This window comes from Pezoporus flaviventris, unplaced genomic scaffold (assembly GCF_033815535.1).
Source record: "Pezoporus flaviventris isolate CSIRO_AGI_PZ_B2104156 unplaced genomic scaffold, CSIRO_AGI_Pfla_v1 ptg000031l, whole genome shotgun sequence".
Lineage (NCBI taxonomy): Eukaryota > Metazoa > Chordata > Aves > Psittaciformes > Psittacidae > Pezoporus > Pezoporus flaviventris.
In genome coordinates, this window is record NW_026892579.1 from 5,390,307 (window position 1) to 5,411,285 (window position 20,979).

At 35.6% G+C, this 20,979-nt stretch overlaps 1 protein-coding gene across 4 annotated transcripts in view; it reads left to right on the forward strand.

Moving 5' to 3' along the window:
* The window catches only part of HS3ST5 (heparan sulfate-glucosamine 3-sulfotransferase 5), a 205,602-nt gene that overhangs the window by 54,517 nt on the left and 130,106 nt on the right, over window positions 1-20,979 (forward strand). The window lies entirely within an intron of this gene.

Here is a 20,979-nt window from a genome sequence, read left to right on the forward strand (position 1 = left end):
CCTCCTTGGACTTGTTCCAACAGTTCCATGTCCTTTTTATGTTGAGGACACCAGAACTGTACACAGTGCTTCAAGTGGGGTCTCCCTTTATGAGACCAAGAAGGAATGCTTTCCCACCACAGACCAGTAGAAATTATTACACTTCTCTGCCCTGTGTAGTATAAGTCCTGTAGTACTGGGCATGCCATACTTGTTCATTCAACTCTCAGTTATTGCTAGGGATGTGATAAAACGTGTCAACCTAGTTTCTTGGCTTGCCTACAACAGGTTAATCACCTGAAGATTAAAAAAAAAATAAAAATCAGTCCACTCAAATATTACATTCTAAAATGGCCAGTAGATGACATTTAATGAGATGTAGTGTTCAGGAGGTCAGATTCAATGATCAAATGTTCTTTCTGTCATTAAATTGCCTGAAATCAATGACACGTGAGGAAGCAGTGATGATAAAATGAGTTGAACATGTTTTCCATAAAATAGCGCAGAAGACTTATACTTTGTCCAGAATCCCTCAGTTCAAAATATAAGTTACTTAAAACTTATGTGAGAATTAGATGGTGTCATTTTTAATTTAAGTTCCATAGAATTAAACTGCACCAGACTATATGTGAGCACAGTTAAAGGTAAAACATAACCCTTTACCTCTTCAGAAGCTTTTGACAGTCCAGAAAGATTAATGATATCAGTTTCCCTCAACTATTCTTGCTCAAACAAATGCTTAACATGCTTTTGGCCATACAAGTCAATTTTATACTTATGGCAATGTATAGATCTAAATACCATTTAATTACAGGTCACTGTGATATTAGTATTGTAAAAAGCCATGATGCCACTGACAGAAAGAATTGCAGGAGGATACATTAACTAACTGGGGAAAAACCCTAATTTTTTGTGAACTTGCTGTCTGTAAGATCAGCCTTTGGAGTCCTTTTATGCCGATGTCTCCCAGTTGTGACTGAAAGAAAATGTATGAAAATAGAGTAATAATACAACTTGTTCCAAAGAAGGTGAGCTTTTTGTGAATTAGGAACCTGAAGATATTGCATAGAGATCAAGGATCACATAACTAGAACTTTAACAAATCCTATGTTCATATTACATTCATTATTATGGTATGCTTAATTGAAAGGAAACTCTTTTCATTGAAAAGAAACTCTTGTTTGTTTTATAGAGAGATCGATCTATTTTTAGCTGCAAAAAGTTTGAATAAATTACCCAACTTTAATTTATTTTCTGAAGGTGCAGGCAGTTTTTAACCTGCCTTCCTAATCTACTGTAAGGTTCATATTGCTCAATGAATTCAAGGGAGCACAGGGGAACAAACCAAAAAGTTAAGAGACTAAAGAAGACTTCTTTCTTATGCATACTTCTACTCGGATGAAGGACAGAAACTAACTTGCAGACGAGTTTAAGCATCCTCATGCTTTAAGCCTCAGCAAGCCTAGCTTGTTTCTTCCCATAACAGGGACCTGTCACTATGATAGCAATACTATCATAGTGATAATATACTATATGATACAGCTGTCATGCAATATACACTTGGCAGGGGAGCTTCACTTGAACTTCTCAAAAGCCACAAGATAATCTTCCTTAAATAAATGAGCCCAATTTGGTGGCTACTTATCTTCTCCTATATGACAGATGAAAATTCCTGTAGTTCTTCTACAGTAAAAGTCAATCACTTAATTTCTAGTTAGGATTTTGATGGTACCATTTTGCACAGTGGCCATTGTACATAATAAATCCCCATTCCTCTTATCATATCCTAAAATAACTTCAAAAATTATCTCTAGGTTGCTAGCTGGTTTTGCTCTCTGCTGGAAAATATTTAATAGTAGAGTGAAGATGATTAATAATGGAGTCCATGGGTACCACCAAATATTCAAAATATATTTCTTTTAATGGATGAGAAGGATTTAACCAGGACACGGTAGCAGTCTCTTTTCAAATACTGTTCTGACATGTGTTTTTTCCTGTCAATAATGTCTGAAGAGGAAACTAGAAATATATTCATCGCAGTTATTGCACTTGTACATTAATACCAACTCAGACATTTAAACATACAGTTACATTGTACTGTAACATGTACACACAAATATACATACACAAAACACCCCAACACAGAGGAGTGGTATTCCACACACTTTAGTGTTTAGGACATCTTAATTTAGTTCCCCAGGGTGTATATTAGGACACTGGGATCATCACACAGTCACAGCTTACTTTCCATGCATTCTTCCAGTGCACAGAAGAGCATCATGCGCAGCTGTATAGTGTAGTTCTTTGTCCTTGTGGTTTACTATGTCTACCCAATATCAAATGTGTACTAGCCACGCCTATTCTGAATATAGTGGTGTGTTTTTCTTACTTGAGGGAACAGTTATATATATTAGGTAGTGAGAGCACTGTAATACTATACAATTTACAGAGAAAGTGAGTTGCTATTATCTGTCTGGATCAGCATTACAGAAGAAACAAGCACAGATTGCCAGGTGATTTTACAGATACTTTGACGGCCATTTCAGGCTCTTCTCCCAGACTTCTGCATGGTGTTCACTAGACCATGTCAGTTGCTTGCTCCTCATCCAATTTGTTAGTCTTTCTTATCTTGATTTATTCCCATGTCTTATCATATTATGAAATGTCTTTCTCAGACCCTCTGCAGCAGCAGATTCTGTGACTCCTTGCATTTTAGCCACCTCTTCACCCATCTAGTCTCTTTTTTTTCTTATCTTATTTTGACATCTCTCCCTTTCTTCTCAACATCTGCAGCTTTTGGGTTGTCTTGGCCATCCCATTCCAACTTTTTTATCCTGTTCATCTCTTCAAGTTCTTAGACTCCTGGCTCCACATCTGCTTCGTCTTTGTCTTTCCAGGTATTCCTGCTGAGTATACCTCCAAAGCACATTGACGCTCAGGAAATGCTAGTCATTTAATGGATCCAAATCAGAAACCCTCTCCTCATCCTGTTCCCATCTCCTGTCCTTTTGGTTGAACTGTCTTGCTGACAGCCTCTTGTTCCATGCCCACACCACTTGTTCAGGTTCCCTCCTCACCTCCAAACCTTCTTCTTGCTTTACGCCCCCTCCTCCATCAGCACATGCACATTCATGCAGTGTATCTACTTCTTATCCACTTGCCACTTGAGCTAGGTGGCTTTTCCACACAGTGTTGGCTGGGATGCCAGCTCCCTCTGCTCACTTCACAGGCTCAGATTAGCACTTAGTGGGGTCACACAGCCACCCAGAGGTGGTGCCTGCTTACTGAGAACAGGATCTTCAAGAAAAAAATCAGCTACAAAAACTTAACCTATTAAGTATAAAAGTATTGATTTTTGTTTCCCCATGAAAATATATGCTTGAATATAATAAAAGCTAAAAGGCATATCTTTGGCAAAAGGTCATATCTCTACAAGATTTGGGACTCTTGCTCCCAAAACACTAGATACTCTGAAATCTATGAAATGAGTTGTCCCCACAGGTGTTGTGATATTCTGTTTTGCTTTGTTTTGTTTTTTATTCTTTTTTTTATTTATTTATTTTAGCATTGTTGTTTCCCAAGTCTCTTTTTCTGATATGGCTGAGACAGATATTTAGGATGAATGCACTAAACCCCTATTATTTAAATTTGGGAAGGTTACAAACAGCTGAAATTAAGATTTTATGGTGGAAAACATTAGAGAAGTTTACCTTTTCTGTGACTGAAGCAAAGTTCAGACTACCACCTGATTAATAGCTGTAAAGTCAATGAGTAGAAGACATAAAAAGAATTGATCTGCTCTCTATGGATTCTTTTGGATAGCTTAGTAGCTTTGGCAAAAGTTTATAATAGGGTTTTTGAAATGCAATGTACACATTGAAAGAAGACTTGGGCAATGATCCTGCCCCACTTATGATATTGTTTATTCTCTTTCTTTTTTGTTTGTTTTTTTTTTCCCCTTGGCATCTAATGCCTTAAGAGTGGTATTCAGGATTTTTGGCTTTATGAATCTGTTTCCTTTTGGCTTTTATTCCTTCAGTCTCTTAACTTAGTACAAACTGCTTCAGTAAACAAGAATATTATACTGCAAATTTGTATTTTTATGTAATATATCAGTAATGTAAAAATTAGGCACAAGGAAGCTTACACAGTTCTAAAATCTGGAGAGTGTTGATTTTTTCAAAACTTAATCTACCAAAATTATTCACTTCTTTTTGTGCTGATGATCTTAATATCTAAAAGGATATGAAATTGCACTGCATGTATTATTTATATGGAAGAAGTCTAAACTAAATCAGCTGGCTGATTTAGCATTCATATATTGCTCTTAAATATCTAGCACTTTTAAACCGTGTTTTAAGAATTCAAAGGAGCCTCAAGTGACCAGATCTGTTTCCCTTGCAAAATAATCATAGAATCACTGAATATCTCAAGTTGGAAGGATCCCATAAGGATTATCGAGTCCAACTCCCTGCTCCTCACAGAACTGCCTAGAACTAAAACATATGACAAGAAGTGTCTTTCAGATGCTCTTTGAATTCTGAGAGGCTTTGCAGTAACCTCTTCCCCGGGGAGCCTCTTCCACTGACTGACCATCCTCTTAGTGAAGAATCTTTTCTTCATATCCAATCTGAACTTCCCCAGATTCATACCATTTCCACATGTCCAAATAAATCCCATTAAAATCTAAAAATTTTATTATGTAAAGATTCGGTCTCTAGAGAAACAATCAAGCTGTAAAAGGCTTATCTTGTTAAACAAGACACTTTTCCATTCTTTGTAAACTCCTACATCCGACCTGTGAAATATGGATGTGTGTCCAAATTAGCTCAAACTTCTTTAGGTGAAACACTGAAAGGTATAACTCTGTCCTATTCTATTTTGGTTATTTCAAGTATTACAAGTATGGATATCTGGGAGTGTCAAAAGTAGCGTAAGTTTTCAAGAACTGCATATCTCCGCTTGGAGCTTGTGGTTCAGCTCGAAGCCGCCTGAAATGAGCACCAAATATCAGACTTAACTGCAGTGCACTCACGTCTGTAAAACTGGTTTTTTGACAGTGTATACCAAATTGCCTGTTTAATCATAATCAATTTCTACAATGTAATACTACATACTGCATAAGCCAAGTACGTATAAATGTGGATATTCAAGTTCAAAGTGTTTCAGATAATTTTGCTTTAAAATGAAGTAGGTATTGCTTTATGGCTTTGCTATCCCTTTGCTAAAAGAAGTCTTCATGGACTCATAAAATAGCACGATATTCTAGCCCATTTTTGCTACTTCAGAAAAAACTACATAATTTTTTTTTTTCTTTTTCCTACCAAGTGGTACAAAACAAGGCTATTGCAATCCAACTCCCAAAGCTATGCATATCCTGACAGGCTCTTGTCTAATCTCTTCTTAGAAGTTTACACCAAAGAAGGCTTCACAGCCTCCCTAAGCAGTCTAATCTGCTGCCTGTCTACACTGTTCAGAAGTCTAGAGTAATGCCTGAACTAAGCCTGCAATTTCTTTATGCTCCTATTCTGTCAGGAGCATATCACGTGTAAGATCTATCCCTCCCCACAAGTGGCCATACATTCCTCCCTTTGAGCCCTGAAGTTTATTTGCACCAATTCAACATATAAGGCAAGACTTTTCTTCCTTTTTTCATTTTCTTCTTTTTGAACACTGCATTTCACAGATCCAGTTTAGAGTGCAGCCATATAAAGAGCTGAATCAGCATAACTGAGAGGAGAGAAATACCCAAGGGCGAACTGGAACAAGTGGTTAAATGTAGAGAATGCAGAGAAGATGAATGGTGTTTGAACTATTATAAATGGCACTATTAATGTTCAAAAACAATCTGAAGGTCCCTCATCATAGGATCAGACCCTTACTTGCTTCTCAGTTCCCAGTGGGTTCCTGTTCCCAGCGGGCTCCTGATCAGAAGTTAAATTTCAAATAGAGAGTAGTCAGGAGGTCACAATATGATGGATGACAGATGGCAGAAAGATGATGAAGCTGAATCAATTTAACCACACAGATAGCATGAAAGACGTGGTTCCCAGACTATGAGCCTGCTCTGCTATTCTTTCTTGGTCCGCCTTTGAACTAGTCCCTGCCCCCTTCCCCCACTCCTATTGCTCCCTCCCTTGTACAAGCTCTGGTGCACCACCTGCCTCAAAGTGCTCTTATTCAGTTCACTAACCTGGTAGAAATTTACTTGCTCTTTTTGCTGGACTAATGATCTGCAGTGGTTCAGCAAATGAGAGATATGAGAAGCAGCATGGAGGTGGGAGGGGGAGAGCAGGAATGGCAAACTGCACAATCACTATGTGCAGCTGCCCCATCAGAGGGGTCTTGAGCTCCCTTATGTCATAAGCAACATCAACATGTTATTCAGCCCTTGTACTAAATAAAGTATATGCCAATGATGCTGTCTTATGTATAGCACCTTTCATGAGCAAAACCTGAAGACTTGTACAGCTGTGACTGCTCAAGTTGCAGTAGAGTTCAGTCATGCTTCATTCTCATTTGCGTGACTAGACTCATTGACTTCAAGTAAACTCAACACAGTTGGGAAAAATTATTAGAGAAAGAGTATTTTAATCAATAGAATGAACTTAATTTTCCTTACATATAACAGAAACACACTGACTGCAAAACAAGGCGGGGGAAGGAAGGGGAAATATAAGGCATGCACAACACTGTCTTAAGTAAAAAACATTAGTCAGACCTTGCCTTATTTCTTTCCCTGAAGGCAGCAAGACACTTGAGCTTGAGCCCAGGTGTCTCCCTGATATAAGGGTCAGCATGCTCTGACTCTCCCCTTAGGATCTTGGTAGGTCAGTGGCCTCCCTCATCCTGTTACGCCCATTCAGCTTTGAGGAGAACAGCACAAGTCATTTGCAAAGGGCAAGCACCAAGAAGAAATCCTCACCAAGAGTGTAATTAGGGTATCCTCCTGTAAGGGCGCCTTAACCAGGTAGACTTGGACTATGATGCTGGCATTTTTGTCCAGATTGTTGTACTAGAAATAGAAATAATATTGAAGAGACCAACACCTGAAATACTCTTTTCCCCTCAATTCCAGTTTTTATTGTAAACATTCTCTTTTCTCCACTTTTCATCTAAAGTTTTAACTCCTATATGCCTAAACATCTGAAAGCCTAATATTTGTCCTGGTGTCTAGACTACTTAATTTTAGTCAAAATACAACAAATGCATATATCAGAAGATACATATAATTTCATATTATGTATAATCTTGCACGAATGATTAATGAAGTGCTCTTTTTTCATTATTATTTGGCTTCATGTTGATGGTAATCTGAGCAGCTAAAGGTTAGATCATTATATAATATGTCTGATATTTCACATTTGTCCTCAAGTTTGGGTTGCCTGGGAAAAGTGGATTGTACATATGGAAAGCAATAGCTAGCCATAGTCACTGATTTTCTGTTTCTCTCCTTTGAAGTTTTTGTTAAAATAGGATTGGTATTATAATTAGCTCATCTTACAAAGTTACTGCCTTCTCTAAGACTGATTATACATACAATAAGATTAAAAAAGTGTCTGTATAAATATTAAGGGTGTTAGGATTTTTTTGCTGAACTGACAAAAAATCTGTACTTCATTGTGTTTCTCTATGACAATGTTGCATTGTGCAATAAGAAGAAAAATATCGATTTCAAATCCAGATATACATTCTTACAGTATTATTTCTAGTAGGCTTTATAATGAAAGAAAAAAATCATTTTGGTAGTGGAGAATTGTTCATTTCGCACCCCCCTGTCATCTCTCAGCTTTGAGATTCAAAGTCCAGTTCTGCTTAGGATTCTCCTGGTGTTCTGACTAAATTCAAGGACTGAATTTTACCCTTAAACCAAATTGTTCATAAAGAAATGAACAGTTCCAATGACTCGATTACTTTTAAATGTCCTAAAATATTTATCAATAGAAGATCATTCCTACTAAAATGCTTTATTTTATGTTTTTATTTATAATGACCATCCATAAATTTCCATGATTTCACCTTCAGTATACAAGTTGCTTCTTCAAACTACCTTCCATGGTATATTTGAAGAGAAATGTTACTTTCACTGTTGCAAAGTAGTAACAAGGATTCCTTCTCCCCAGTTGCTGCTATAGGGCTGTTGAAAAAAGTACAGGGTTAAGCAGTAGTCATGATTTCTTGCTAATAATATTGGATTCCTACTCAACCTGTGCAACCAAAAAAACACTAATACATTGTTTCAAGTCTAGCTTGTTATGCTGTAAAATACCTATCATGTGGCAATGTTAATTTCTTTAAATACTGCACTAATATATAATATGTATTTTCTTAGTTAAGCAGGTTTTCTGAGGGCTGACTGTTTATCAATATATCAGTATATAAAAGGTTGATCAAAATATTTATTTTTTATCTTCATTTTGCTGTATTACTTGATTAGATCCTTCTTTATGCAGGCCCAGCTTTATGCAAAGTTTAAGGTAAAAAGTGTAGTTTGCAGAGGGCATTTAGAATTTTAATTTATTCCCTTATGATGTCACACAATTGCATCTGGAAGAAATCTTTGAATCTTCCTTTCTAAGTTTAATCAACTGCTAATTAATCCAAGCCTACAAAAAGAACAATAACAAAGTATTTGTCATTTTAAGCCCCCAGCACAATATACAGCAGTTATTCTTTTTGGTACAGTGAAGACTTTTAAAAGCTGATTCATGCAGTGTGTAATATCTCTCTAGACTGCTTTTTGAACGTAATTAGTTGAATCTGAAGATGAATTAGCAATAGCTAACTACACAAGGATTTATGTATATCTTACGTCATCATATTGGCACTGTAGACATGTATGAAAGAGAGAAGGAAGGTTAAAGACAAGCTTGATTTGTGATTGCTTACTTGATTTTACTGACAAATAAAAGTGAACTGGAAAGCTGCACTACCACAGAGAGCTTCAGTAATTTATGCACTCATGAAGACTGTCAAGAAGTGTGCCATTTATATTTTTTAACAGAAGTTGATCCTTGCTACTTTAAACTAAAAGCCAAGATTAGTTCTGAATAGAAAAAAATGTTGAAAGCAGAGGAGTAGATACATTCTGAACATTGAAAAAGGGTTCAAATCTGGAGAAAATATGTATAGATTCCATTTGCAATCCATTTTAACTTAGTACTTTTTGTATTCAGAGTAGCACAGACACTTACAAAGGAGTTCATTTTAGTATACCCTGATGACATCTGCAACAAGACTCTACTGAATGAGGGAAGAAGGCCATTCTGAGACTAAAGGTCCCTCTTTAAGAAGATCTTGCTCTTTTTCTTCTCTATTTAAATCAGGGAGAGGGCCTCTTGTTAGTGACAATCACTGTGCTGCACATAGTTGTTGAGCTAGGCAGAGCACAGACTACTGCTCTTTTTAGAAGGAGGAGGGTAGGGATAAACTTGTGATAGAAGAAATTCTTTCTACTAGCCAAATTTTCAAAATTGTCTTAAGGTAAAGTCTTGTATAGAGAAAGTTACAATTTTTTAAGGGCAGAGAATTTAATTTGAATCAAATGTGAGTTTGATTTACTATTCACGCTGTGTGATATCTTTGGTCTTTGCAAATATTTTCCAGTACAGCTGAAAAAAAATTAACTCACAGCAGTCTGAAAATGAAGGATACATATCAGGATACCTAGACAATTAAGACATTTCAGAAGTTTTTGCATTAGAAGGAAGAAAGTTTATTCTGCTAATTATTAATATCTATTTCAAAGAGCCACACAATAACTTAACATTTGATTTTCTATTCTGGGTTATTCTATTAAAATTCTATGTGACAGAACAAGTCTCACAGGTATACTGTAACTTATATCACAAATCTACTGTTGAAACAGGTTAAGTCAGTATCCCTCCTTAAAACCAAGACTTTAGAATTTTATCTATATTTGATTGGGGTTGCAATTATTACTGACATCTTGCTATGGATAAATCATATTAAAATCACCAAAATTTACAACTTTTTCTGGGAATTATCATCATAGTTTATGATGACTATATAGAACTGGTCAGTTTTAGAATATGCATATATTTTAGAATTTCAAACAATCAATAGTAAGCCCATTATTATGAGGCCTCATTATAATTTTTTTAATTGATGATTTGATGACTAATCAATTGACTTGGGTCTTCTGATAAATGCATTGTGATTATCTCAGAGTTCAGAAGACCGTGAGAATGTCAAACAAATACAAATATAGTCAAATTTAAAGGTCATAAAAGCCTGATGATGTAAAAATGGCTGAAATGTTTGTCTAGTGTGTAAAATATAAGAGCATGCTGACTGTATTAACATATTAAAATCAAACTCTTAAGTTACTGCATTTTGATTATCTTATTTAAATGAAATATTTCAGCAGGGCAGAACACTAATTTTTTTAATGAGAAAAGCTAACTAATAGAAACAACCTGTAAGGGAAAGTGATACACTCCCACATAAGGAGATACAAAAATTTAGAACCGTTGAAAAGATGTGGAAACTGATATATAATCTATCTATATGTAGTGGATGGTGTTCAACCTCCAGGTAGCCACCTTCAAACTGGATGTTTTCTGGAGATAAGTGTGTGGTTACACAGAGGATGCTACTAGCAGGACTTCAGTTTGTCATACCTGAGATAAGTTCCACTGGTAGTGGGGCAGGGATGAAAAAAAAGAACTTAATATCTTTACAAAGCTTGTGAAAAGGGTTTTACAGGTGAAGGAAAGAGAGGCCTGAGGAACAGAATCTCAAAGACAATGATAAACAGCAAAAATCTGCATAAAACCAGAAAAAATAGAAAATAAATTTTAATGAGAATAGGGTCATATGAGGAACATGAAGAATGATAATATATCAGTCTACTGAATATCTAACATACATGAAAATATGCTAATGCAGAAAATATTAAGAAAAAAAACTGGAAGCCTCACTACAGGATCAAAATATGATTTCACTTGTATGAAAACGACATACCAAAAAGGCCTCTCAATTCATACAACACAAACATTACAATATAAAGGTTACAGTTTGTCCAAGGACAGACAGTGTAATAAGACAAATGTTATTTGTCTGGTATATCACAAATGCTTCCTTTTGACTTCAGACTTGAATCACTAGAAGACAATAGACCCAATACAGATGAGATGGATGAGAATTTCTGTGAATATTTTTAAAGAATATGTGGCAGAATTACACAGTTGTGGATTTTGACTAGATAGAGAATACTACAGGGATATGAAGTCTAGCAATTTCTAAGAACATGACCGTGAGAAGATTTGAATGCACAACTTCAAGAAAGGATCTAGAGTGAGACATTTTTCTGGACTGATTCCAGCCAACAGAAAGATACTCATTGATACTATGAAGGCTGAAGACAGTTTGGATTAGAACAATAGTAAATTGACAGAGTTCACAGCTTTTTAGAAGACAGCCTAGAGAGAACAGCAAAACAAAAATAAAAAGTCAGCAAACACTAAGATTTGGGAAGTAAGATTAAGGGGAAAGGATTTAAGTAGAATGAACAGTTCCTTTAACAAACATTTTTAAAAGTAGACGTTCAAATGGCTCCATTCTTAAGGAAAGGTAGAAAGGTACCAGTATGTCTAAATAGCAACCTGTTTAATGATTGTCAGACAAGTAGAAAAACTAAGGAAAGGGAAAAATAGATTGGATTACTATGAAAAAAAAATGTAAAAATAAAACAAAACACCACAGAGATATAGCACACAGAGCTGCAGTTAGAAGGGACCAAAGCCTCTTTCTCTCAGACAAAAAAGTACATTTGAAACAAGATTAACAAGCAATACTTGATATTAATAAGGAGACAAAACTACTAATAGATGATTCTGGAAAGGCAAAAAAGTTTAATATTGTCACAATAATAAACAGAAACCAGCACAGATTTCTGAAGAAGACACTGCACTTAACTTTATTCTTACAAAACACTGGGCCATATGGAGAGGGGGAAAGGCTTTAATGAAGTTCATGACATGATCTCATACACTGTTTTTAAAAAAAAGAGAGATTTTTGTATAAAGCCATAATAAAGGTACATTGAATATGCGAGCATATCTGGCTATTTCTATTTCCCTTTCATAGGAAAATGTAAAGTAAATACTTGGAAAACGTAATATTAAAAAAAAACCCAAACCCAAACAAACAAAACCAAACAAAACTAAAGACCTCTTTCCAAATTCATGTCAGATTCAAACAAAACAATATAGCTAGATAAAATTAGTTTATCACTTGCAAAATTTTAGAGGTTATCCAATTTAAACAGAGAACATAGAAGAAATGTTCTTTTGCTTTACCAGACATACATGGAGGTGTGTGAATATGTAGCTGAAGTGGATTGTAATCCTCCATAATACCTGAGATTGATCACTATTGGAAACCTATGTTCTATTCAATCAAGCTGGTCCCATCAATTAAGAAGACACTTTGAAATGGATGGAGTGGAATGAATTTTTCTAGTGTTTTGTGTACTTGCTGAGCAATACTGTATGTGACAGAGAAATTCCAGATACTGAGATTTTTCTGCTTTGGGAGAGCCGAAACATCACTTCTCTTGTCTGGTGTCAGAGAGAGCTGCCACTGTCTGGGACTTGTCTAAAATAATATAGCTCCAAACTCAGTTAGCCTATAGTATGTTCCACAGGAAAACCACTCAATTTCTTTTTATTTGTGACTCATATTCATATCTCATTCTTCAGAGGTGAGATGCGAGTAGTTGAAATCAAGGCTTTTCAGACTTTAGGTCTGCATTGGACCATGTAATTGCTTTGTTGTTGATACAGTCAAAGTCCAGACACACCAAAACCTTGACAAACTTCCCCCCTCCTTTTTTATCAGTCTGCTCTTTGAAGTTATTACTCCAATATCTTGATATCTTTGATGACAAAAAAGTGCAAGACGGAATCATAAGTTGAGCCAAGGTATTGCTCACAGCAGAAAATATCTTTCATCATCTAGTAGAGAACTCTGGTTGGGATTTTTTTTTTTTTTTTTTTTTTTTTAACTTTAGGATCATAGTTCTTAGGAAAAACAAGTGGGCTAATAATTTAATGCCTTTTTTATGTATTTGTCATTTGGATACACTGTATCCACACTATCATGATTTGCTCATCAAACACATAACAAACATTAAAAATTAATCACATTAAATGGAAATTTCTAAATTCACAGTAGCATGTGAAAGGCAGACTGTTCTGTGCTGTGCTTATATCAGAAGGAATAACAGGGAAAAATATAGTAGAAAAGTAAATAAATCCCATGAAAAACTATCTGACTTTCCTGTTCATTCTGTTCACTTGTTACAACTTATTTAATTTGGTATATACAAATGAGATTTAAATTATATTACCTGTAGCCTAAAGCAATAAGCATTTATTTTAATTTGTAAAAGGGTAAACCATATTTTGCTGTCTGCTTAGTTCTGTGTTATCTAATTTTTTTATAAACATTGACTACAGAAAGAATTCTGTCTAATTCTATTCTGCTTCAACATTCCAATCCTCTGACAGGAACACATATAAAAATATACTAATCTTTTAATCAAAATCTAGTACATGTTCAAAATCTAGTCTAGAGCTTAAAGCATGAATTTCCATTTTCTAGCTGCATCTGGAAAATTACCCATTGATTTGTTTGGCAGTTTAGTTTCTACAGGATAGCTCCAATTACACAAAGGAAGTGGGTTTTTTTTGCAAATGTCAGTATTCTGGATTTATAGTCTACTCACAAAAATGATTTAGGCATTTTTTACTTCTTTTTGGAATAGAAGGTAATAAGCCAGTTACAGAAAAAGAGTCACTAATTCTGAAAAAAAATTACATTTTTCTTCCAATAAAGGAGTAGAGCCGGTGGTGTATTGCAGAGATTGTCACAGGTTCTTGGTTTCTGCTAAGACCATGAACAGCTGTTGGTGCTCTCTAGGATTAGTGCTCTGTATTCAGAACAAGGATATGATGGTTTTCATAATATTTAAACTACATTTTTGTAATAGGAAAACTACTGAAAAGTTCAACATGATCCTAACACACCAGGAACCATAAAACTGTAATACATTTGAATCATCCAGAATGGAAATACAGTATAGAAAATAAAAGGGAAGCTTAAAAATCATTTTAAGAAAGACAAGAGAAAAGCAGAAGCCGTGTATGCTAAAGCAATTTGATAAGTAGTGTAATTTTGTGAAATCTTTCATTCAGACACTCCAGATTTGAGTGGAAGTGTTGCTCTGAAATTTGTAAATGGCTGGAAGATGACCTTTATTGCACAGAACTGAACAATACTTGCGCCATCCAGCACATGGATAAACTTTTAGAAGCAATTGAATGGTTCGTGAAATTCCATTAGCCACTGTACTGCTTGCATAAGCAGGCTGTCTTCTTATTGTACTCTCCATTCTTAACCCAGCAATATTGCTACTGTTACAGAACTTTTCTTACCCTAATGCACATAATGTTGAAATAGCAGTAAAAGATTTTTCATCTTAGCAAGGTCATCAATACTAGTTGGAAATAAATATTCAATCAATTTTTCTGCCTTGAAAATATTGGCATTATGCCTTATATGCCTGATACTACTTTGATCAATAAATTTTCCTAATGGTTGAAGAAATGGAAATCCAAACTGGTTTTCAGTCTTCTGGTTTTGGTAATTTTATGTAATACTTATTATAAGATATTTTGAAAACTAGCCACCTGTCTTCTCCAGACCATAGGAAAAAAATTATCCTGTTGGTCTTTAAATGAAACATAGATAGATTATCCAACTACATTTAGGGGAAAAAGCAACATTGAAAGTTTTCCACATTAAATAATTAACAATTTCCAACTGCCTCTGAGTGCAACACTGGAAAGAAATCCTGTAAAGTTCTACATTCGAAGTCCTTTATTTTCTAGTATGTTTGTTTTCCAGGTACATTGAATTTTAGGTATTGTGAGATCGGTTGGATGTCTGAAAATTTCGCAGCTTAGTATGTCATCAAACCAGAGAACACCGACGAAAGCAGAAATCATAAATTAAGAAGTCAAATAATATTGGTGTTGGTCTATGTGTCAGTCTCTAACAGGAGACTGACAGGAGACTGTCAGTCTCTAACAGGAGACTAATTAGTTCCTTATTTCATTTAAAATTACATTTAAAGCAGCTTGGAAAAGAGTAAAGAGAGCATTTTTATATTTTAAAATATTTTTCTAATTCTAGAATACAGTAGATAGTGTGTTCAGTCCAGTATCCTTCTCATCAGCTCCTGTTTTCATAGCTTTCCCTTCTGGTGTTTTAGAAAACACCATGTATGTAGTGTTTATAAACAACATTAATTACTAATTTGAAGTTAAAGAACAGACCTCTCCAATATGTTTAATCGTTGGCCAAAGCTCAGAACATCTCAAAACGTATCTTACAAACCCATGCCCTACCCTAGAGATTATGGAATATTATACATCTGTGCAAACCTTTAACACGGTTTCAGAGTAAGGAGACTATAGAGACTGAATCAAATTTCTGTGTACCTCTCCCTAGGGTCAGTGACAAATCAACAGCTGCTTGTTTCCATCAATAATAGTCCGTCTGCTGCTGCTGCTGCTGCTGCGAAAATGGACAAGTTTAAAATCTTGTGATTCAGCTCAGGTGAGACCGTGGAGTGGGTAACTGGGTTTACAGATTTTAGACCAGGTGCATTGTAGACAGATAAGCAGAATGAATACTGCTGATGCTTAATTACTATGTACTTGCATAAGTCATGGATCTCATAGTAAAAAGAGGAAGAAAGATTTATAAGGTAATTCATTCTCTTTAAGATGATCTATATAATATAGCAACACAGTCTTGAGAATAGAAAGCTTTCCTCCTTATGAAAGCTGTCTTTTACCCACTGCCACACCTGATTTTTATATGATTTTCTTCAATGTGGTTGTATTTCTAGAAGGTACTAATTTACTAGTACAGGTAAAAAGACTAGTGCAGCAAAAATTTCCACTGGTGATGATAATGAGATTCATTGATACCTCCTGTTTCTCCTTTGGAGAGTGAAAGAGTGGAAGCTTTCAGAAACCCAGTTATAGTCGTTGATTCTCAAGGGCTTTTGGAGTCAAAGTACTTTCTTTTCCATGTTTTTCCCAGTCCTTTGAGCACCTGTCTGCTGGGAGCTGTCAGAAGGGGTCCTTGTTCCCTGGCACCCTCCTGGTAACAATGACCTTTCTGCACGGAGAGCCCAAAATGAATCTAGTAACATTGAAACACTCCAACAAATTAAATAATATTATAAGTAGCCTTCTACTGATATTTATCATAACTCAAGTGGCTGGGACACGTTAAAAGGGTATACCGTCCATTTCTTAAATACTCAATTTCATATTACAAATACCTCAGAACAAGGGGTTTTTTTTTTTAAAAAAAATGTCTTTCATAAAGCCAGTCTAAACTCTCTCAAACCAAATATCAAAGGCTTCAAAGATTCAAAAGAAGTTCAATGAGCTTCAGATCAGGTTATGGATTTCAGCCTGCTTTCCACTACCAAGATTTGGACTACCAGCCAGGTCTACCCACCAGAGTTGTAAGTGTGTGTGATACCACCAGAGGTGTTCCTGACATGATTAGATCACTCTTAATGACATTTAGAATCTAATCACATTTGTAGGCTTATAAAGACCCTTTTAAAAATACTTAATTATTTGAGAAACTTAGAAGGCAAGTGGGTAGGTCCTCTCAGCATCATACAGATTGGCTTGCTCAAAATTTTTCTAGGTCTGCCAAAAAATGAATCTTTAACTCATTTTAAACTGGCTCAAGTCCTAGATCTACTCACAGCTTACACAGAAAAAGGCAGTTTTTCTGGATCTAAATAATTTGGGAGTTAGAAGTTCAAATGCATCTCTTAAAACAGCCAAAGCAGTTTCTGAACTCTCGTATCTGTATATTCACAATAGGATTTGTCCCATAACGTTCAGGAAACAGAATTCATAACTTGCTTTAGCTTTGAAATGATTTCACAAATATATGATTTCACACAGGCTGTATTTTGGCAGCCTTGTCTCAAGGTGACAGAGTCACAGATAAGTGAAGCAGTGCTCCCATCTGAAAGATGATTTTATCTCACCATATAAAGGTGGAAGAACTCACTGCTACTTACTTATCTACATTTCCAACTTGCTTCTTTCTCTTTATTAATATCAACACTCATCCAAGTTCCAGTGTCTGTATGAGTATCCTGCACATATTACAGACAGTACATTCCCTTTTTCCTATCCTTTTGAGAAAACTTGTGCCATGAATGATTGATAGGAAATTGATTTATTAAGGAATTAATAATCTGTGGTTATCTTAAAGTTTAACTTTCCACAGCCTTTAAAACATAGCTGTATCTCAGTCAATCGAATGCCCATGTTTTTCTTTTACATTCACATAAAAAGCTAAAACTCAGCTAAGCAAACTCAGTAATAGACATCCACTGTTTCCTTGAAGCAACAGGCATAGAAATCAGACATTTTCTCAGCTACACATACAAAGCCTGCAAGGGGCACCCTAAAATTCATTCCCTAACATTGAAAAGACTGGACCTGGGTTATATCTGAGCATGGTCATCATTGTGCTACTTGTGTCAGCTGTGTGCTTTCACAACAATGAAGGCGAACTACAGACCAGACTGCATTGTCAAGTTATTTGCAGTCATTCAAGTAAAGTGACTGTTTCCCTAACACTGGCACTTATCTGGAAAAATATGTCCAGTTTGGGGTCCCCAATATATAAAAGACATCAGCATGGTAGAGCAAGTCCGGAGATGGCCACCAAAATGATAAATGGTCAGAGCACATGAGGTTTATGGAAAAGCTGATAGCAGCAAATGTGGAGCCAGGCTGCTCTGAAAGGACAAAGCAAAAAGGCATGAGTTACAAAGATTGATATTCCAGTTAAATATTGAGGGGAAAGGTTTTTTGATCCTTTCAAAGTAAGGGAAGTCAAACACTGCACAGGTTGCCCACGCAGGCTGGGAAATGATTCTTCTTTGGAAATATTAAAAACTTGAATACATATTACTCTCAGTAACCTTATCTAAATTCAATGCAAGCTCTATCTTTAAAAGTGTCCCTGCTTTGAGCAGGGAGTTGAACCAGGTGACCTCCATAGGTCCCTTCAAATCAAAATCATTCTATGATTCTGATACAAAATGCATGCTTCACAGCTTTATAATCTTTGCCTACTAGTGCCTTGAAATCTTTCTTCTCTGTAGATTTATGGAAGACCTCTTTGTTTCCTACTACAATAACTTATAACAATCAAAAATGTTACATCTTACCTATTGAGAAAAGATCACAAAATTACTTTCTTTACTACCTACTTATTAAAATATATACAAAATGAAAATTCTCAGCCATCTTCTCTTGTCATTGAAAATGTCTGCAAGCTGTATTCAATTTGTTTACAGAAAAGCTCTTTGATTCCAGACAAGCCAGCTATCCAGGCTGCCTTTCTGACCTAATTATATGCTCTAAGATCCATAGTGCAACTTTTCCTAAAGCACACTTGATGTGATATGGATTTATTATCTGCTCCACATACAGAACAGTGGGAAATCAATGTGCACACAACTTATTAATCTTCTAGGAGCTGATAATAATTTAAAAAAAAGTCAAAGTACTGGCCATGCATTCATATTTACTGTCCAAAATGTGTTATGTGCAGTGTGGAAGAGTAATAATAGGGGACTGAAAGGTTTGGGGCAAACTTTAAGGCAAATCATCTGCTAGTATAAATTATCTAAACATTCTTGAAGTCAATATAACTATGAAAATTTACAACAGCTACAAACCTGTCCCTTCCAAGTCTTAATTTCCCACATTTTAGTTAGGTTTTGAATCAAAACACTTTAATAATCTCCTTTGGATGTCAGCCAAAGCTCACTGAGGTCAATTAAAATGTTCCCAGCAAAGAGAAGGGTCTTTTGATCTGTTCTATTACATTTAAGTTATTTTCTTTGAAATTGTTACCTCAGTTCTGTCAAAATAACTTTATTTATTGGGGGCTGCGGGGAGCAGGGGAGAAAGGAGAATCAGGAGTTCTGGTATACGCAGAGATATTATTTTGATACAGAATAATGAAAGAAACTAATGTTAAGATTGATGCAAATGCCTTTGCAACCTAAAGAATGATATGTCATTAGTCAAGCTTTGATGTTTTCTGGAAATAATTTTTATGGAAGGTATCTTTCTTTCCTCTTTTGGTTGCATTATGCCAATATCTCAACCCCCCCCTTAGGGTTTGCACACACACACACACACACACACACACACACACATACACACACACACATCCCTACCTGTAAGACCATTTTCTTTGATGAAGTTCTAATGACGTATCTTTTGACAGCAAGGTTATCAGAAAACTGGCATATTGATAGCTGAGAGGCAGTTCAGGAGTGTCACTGCAGGGTCTCAGAAAGGGGGAAAATAAGGTTCTGTTAGAGAAGGCATCATGGTTTGTAAATGGATAATGGAAGTAACACACTGTAAAAATCCGTACATCCCTTGTTCTGCTACAGTGAATAGACTAAATGCCTATCTCTTTCCTTTTTCTTTTTTTGTCAAAGCTTATTGAACATCTTCCCACATAGCCGTAAGGGAAGGAAGGGTGGCATTGGAGAAGAGGGAATATTTCAGGTTTTTTGATTTTTCAAAACCGATTACCCTTATGATTATAAAATTTTAAAATGTTAAATAATAAAACTGTCACACAAAATTTGGCTATGATGCCATATATGATGCAAATTCTTATTTTTACAGTATAAAAGAAACGTCTTACACTAGTTTCACATTAGCTGAGTCATGAAAGACTTGGAATTTCTGCTCTATTGGTGCTCTGCTGATGTGTAACTTTTAAGAGAATGATAGGCACATAAAACAGCATGAAGGGAAACCTGACATTTAAGAAATATTTTTGCTACCTAGTTCTGTATCATTGTTCATACTATTAGCAAATTTTACATAAACTAAGGCACTTTTTAAACTTCAAAAGACATCTTTTGTATTCCCTTCTCTGTTACTAGAAAACTCACATGGAATCAGCAATTGTGTCCCCTACAATGGCTTTAGATATTGGAATTATTTCAAAGTTTTTTGGTAAAAAAGACCTCTTCAAGCATACTGGAAAAAGCACATTTGAAACTTTTTAGTTTCAATGGGACTATTCTCAAAGACTAATATCTGCAGCACTGAGGCGACAGTTATTAGCCTGATGTAGGACTGTGAAAGGAGTCTCATGGCAGCTAGACTTCTTCCTGATAGTAAAATTCCTCTGCAATATATAATAGGTATGTATTATTATTGTTATTACTATTATTATTGGCCATTTGTGTTGTCTGTTTCTGTGTTATTCCACTAAAGTCATAAATAATGATACAGTTTGTAATATATATGATATAACGTTATTTTCATATATGCTATTTGACTCCTTGCTCTAATATAGATGTATATGCATAATATTAAATTAATTAAATTAATTAACAAAAGTATGAATTCAGAATGGGGGAAAGAAGGAAGCAACCTTTTTTTCTTTTCTGAAAATTTACTTAATTAAAACTTCTAAGGTATGTCATGGTTTAAGCCCAGCCAGTGACTCAGAACTACGCAGCCACTTGCTCACCTCTCCTCTTTTTTCCCCACCCCGAGCAGGATGGGGAGGAGAATCAGAAGAGTGTAAACCCCACAGGTTGAGATAAGAGCAGTCCAATAACTAAAGTATAATATAAAACTACTACTAATAATAATGATAAGGGAAATAACAAGGGGAGAGAATATAAAACTAAAAGGGAAAGGAAAAGAAAACAATAAGCACAAGTGATGCAGAATACAATTGCTCACCACCTGCTGATCGATACCCAGCCCAACCAGAGCAGCAGTTGGTCTCTTCTGGGCAATTCTCCCCAGTTTATATACTGGGCATGACATGCTGTGGTATGGAATACCCCTTTGGCTAGTTCGGGTCAGG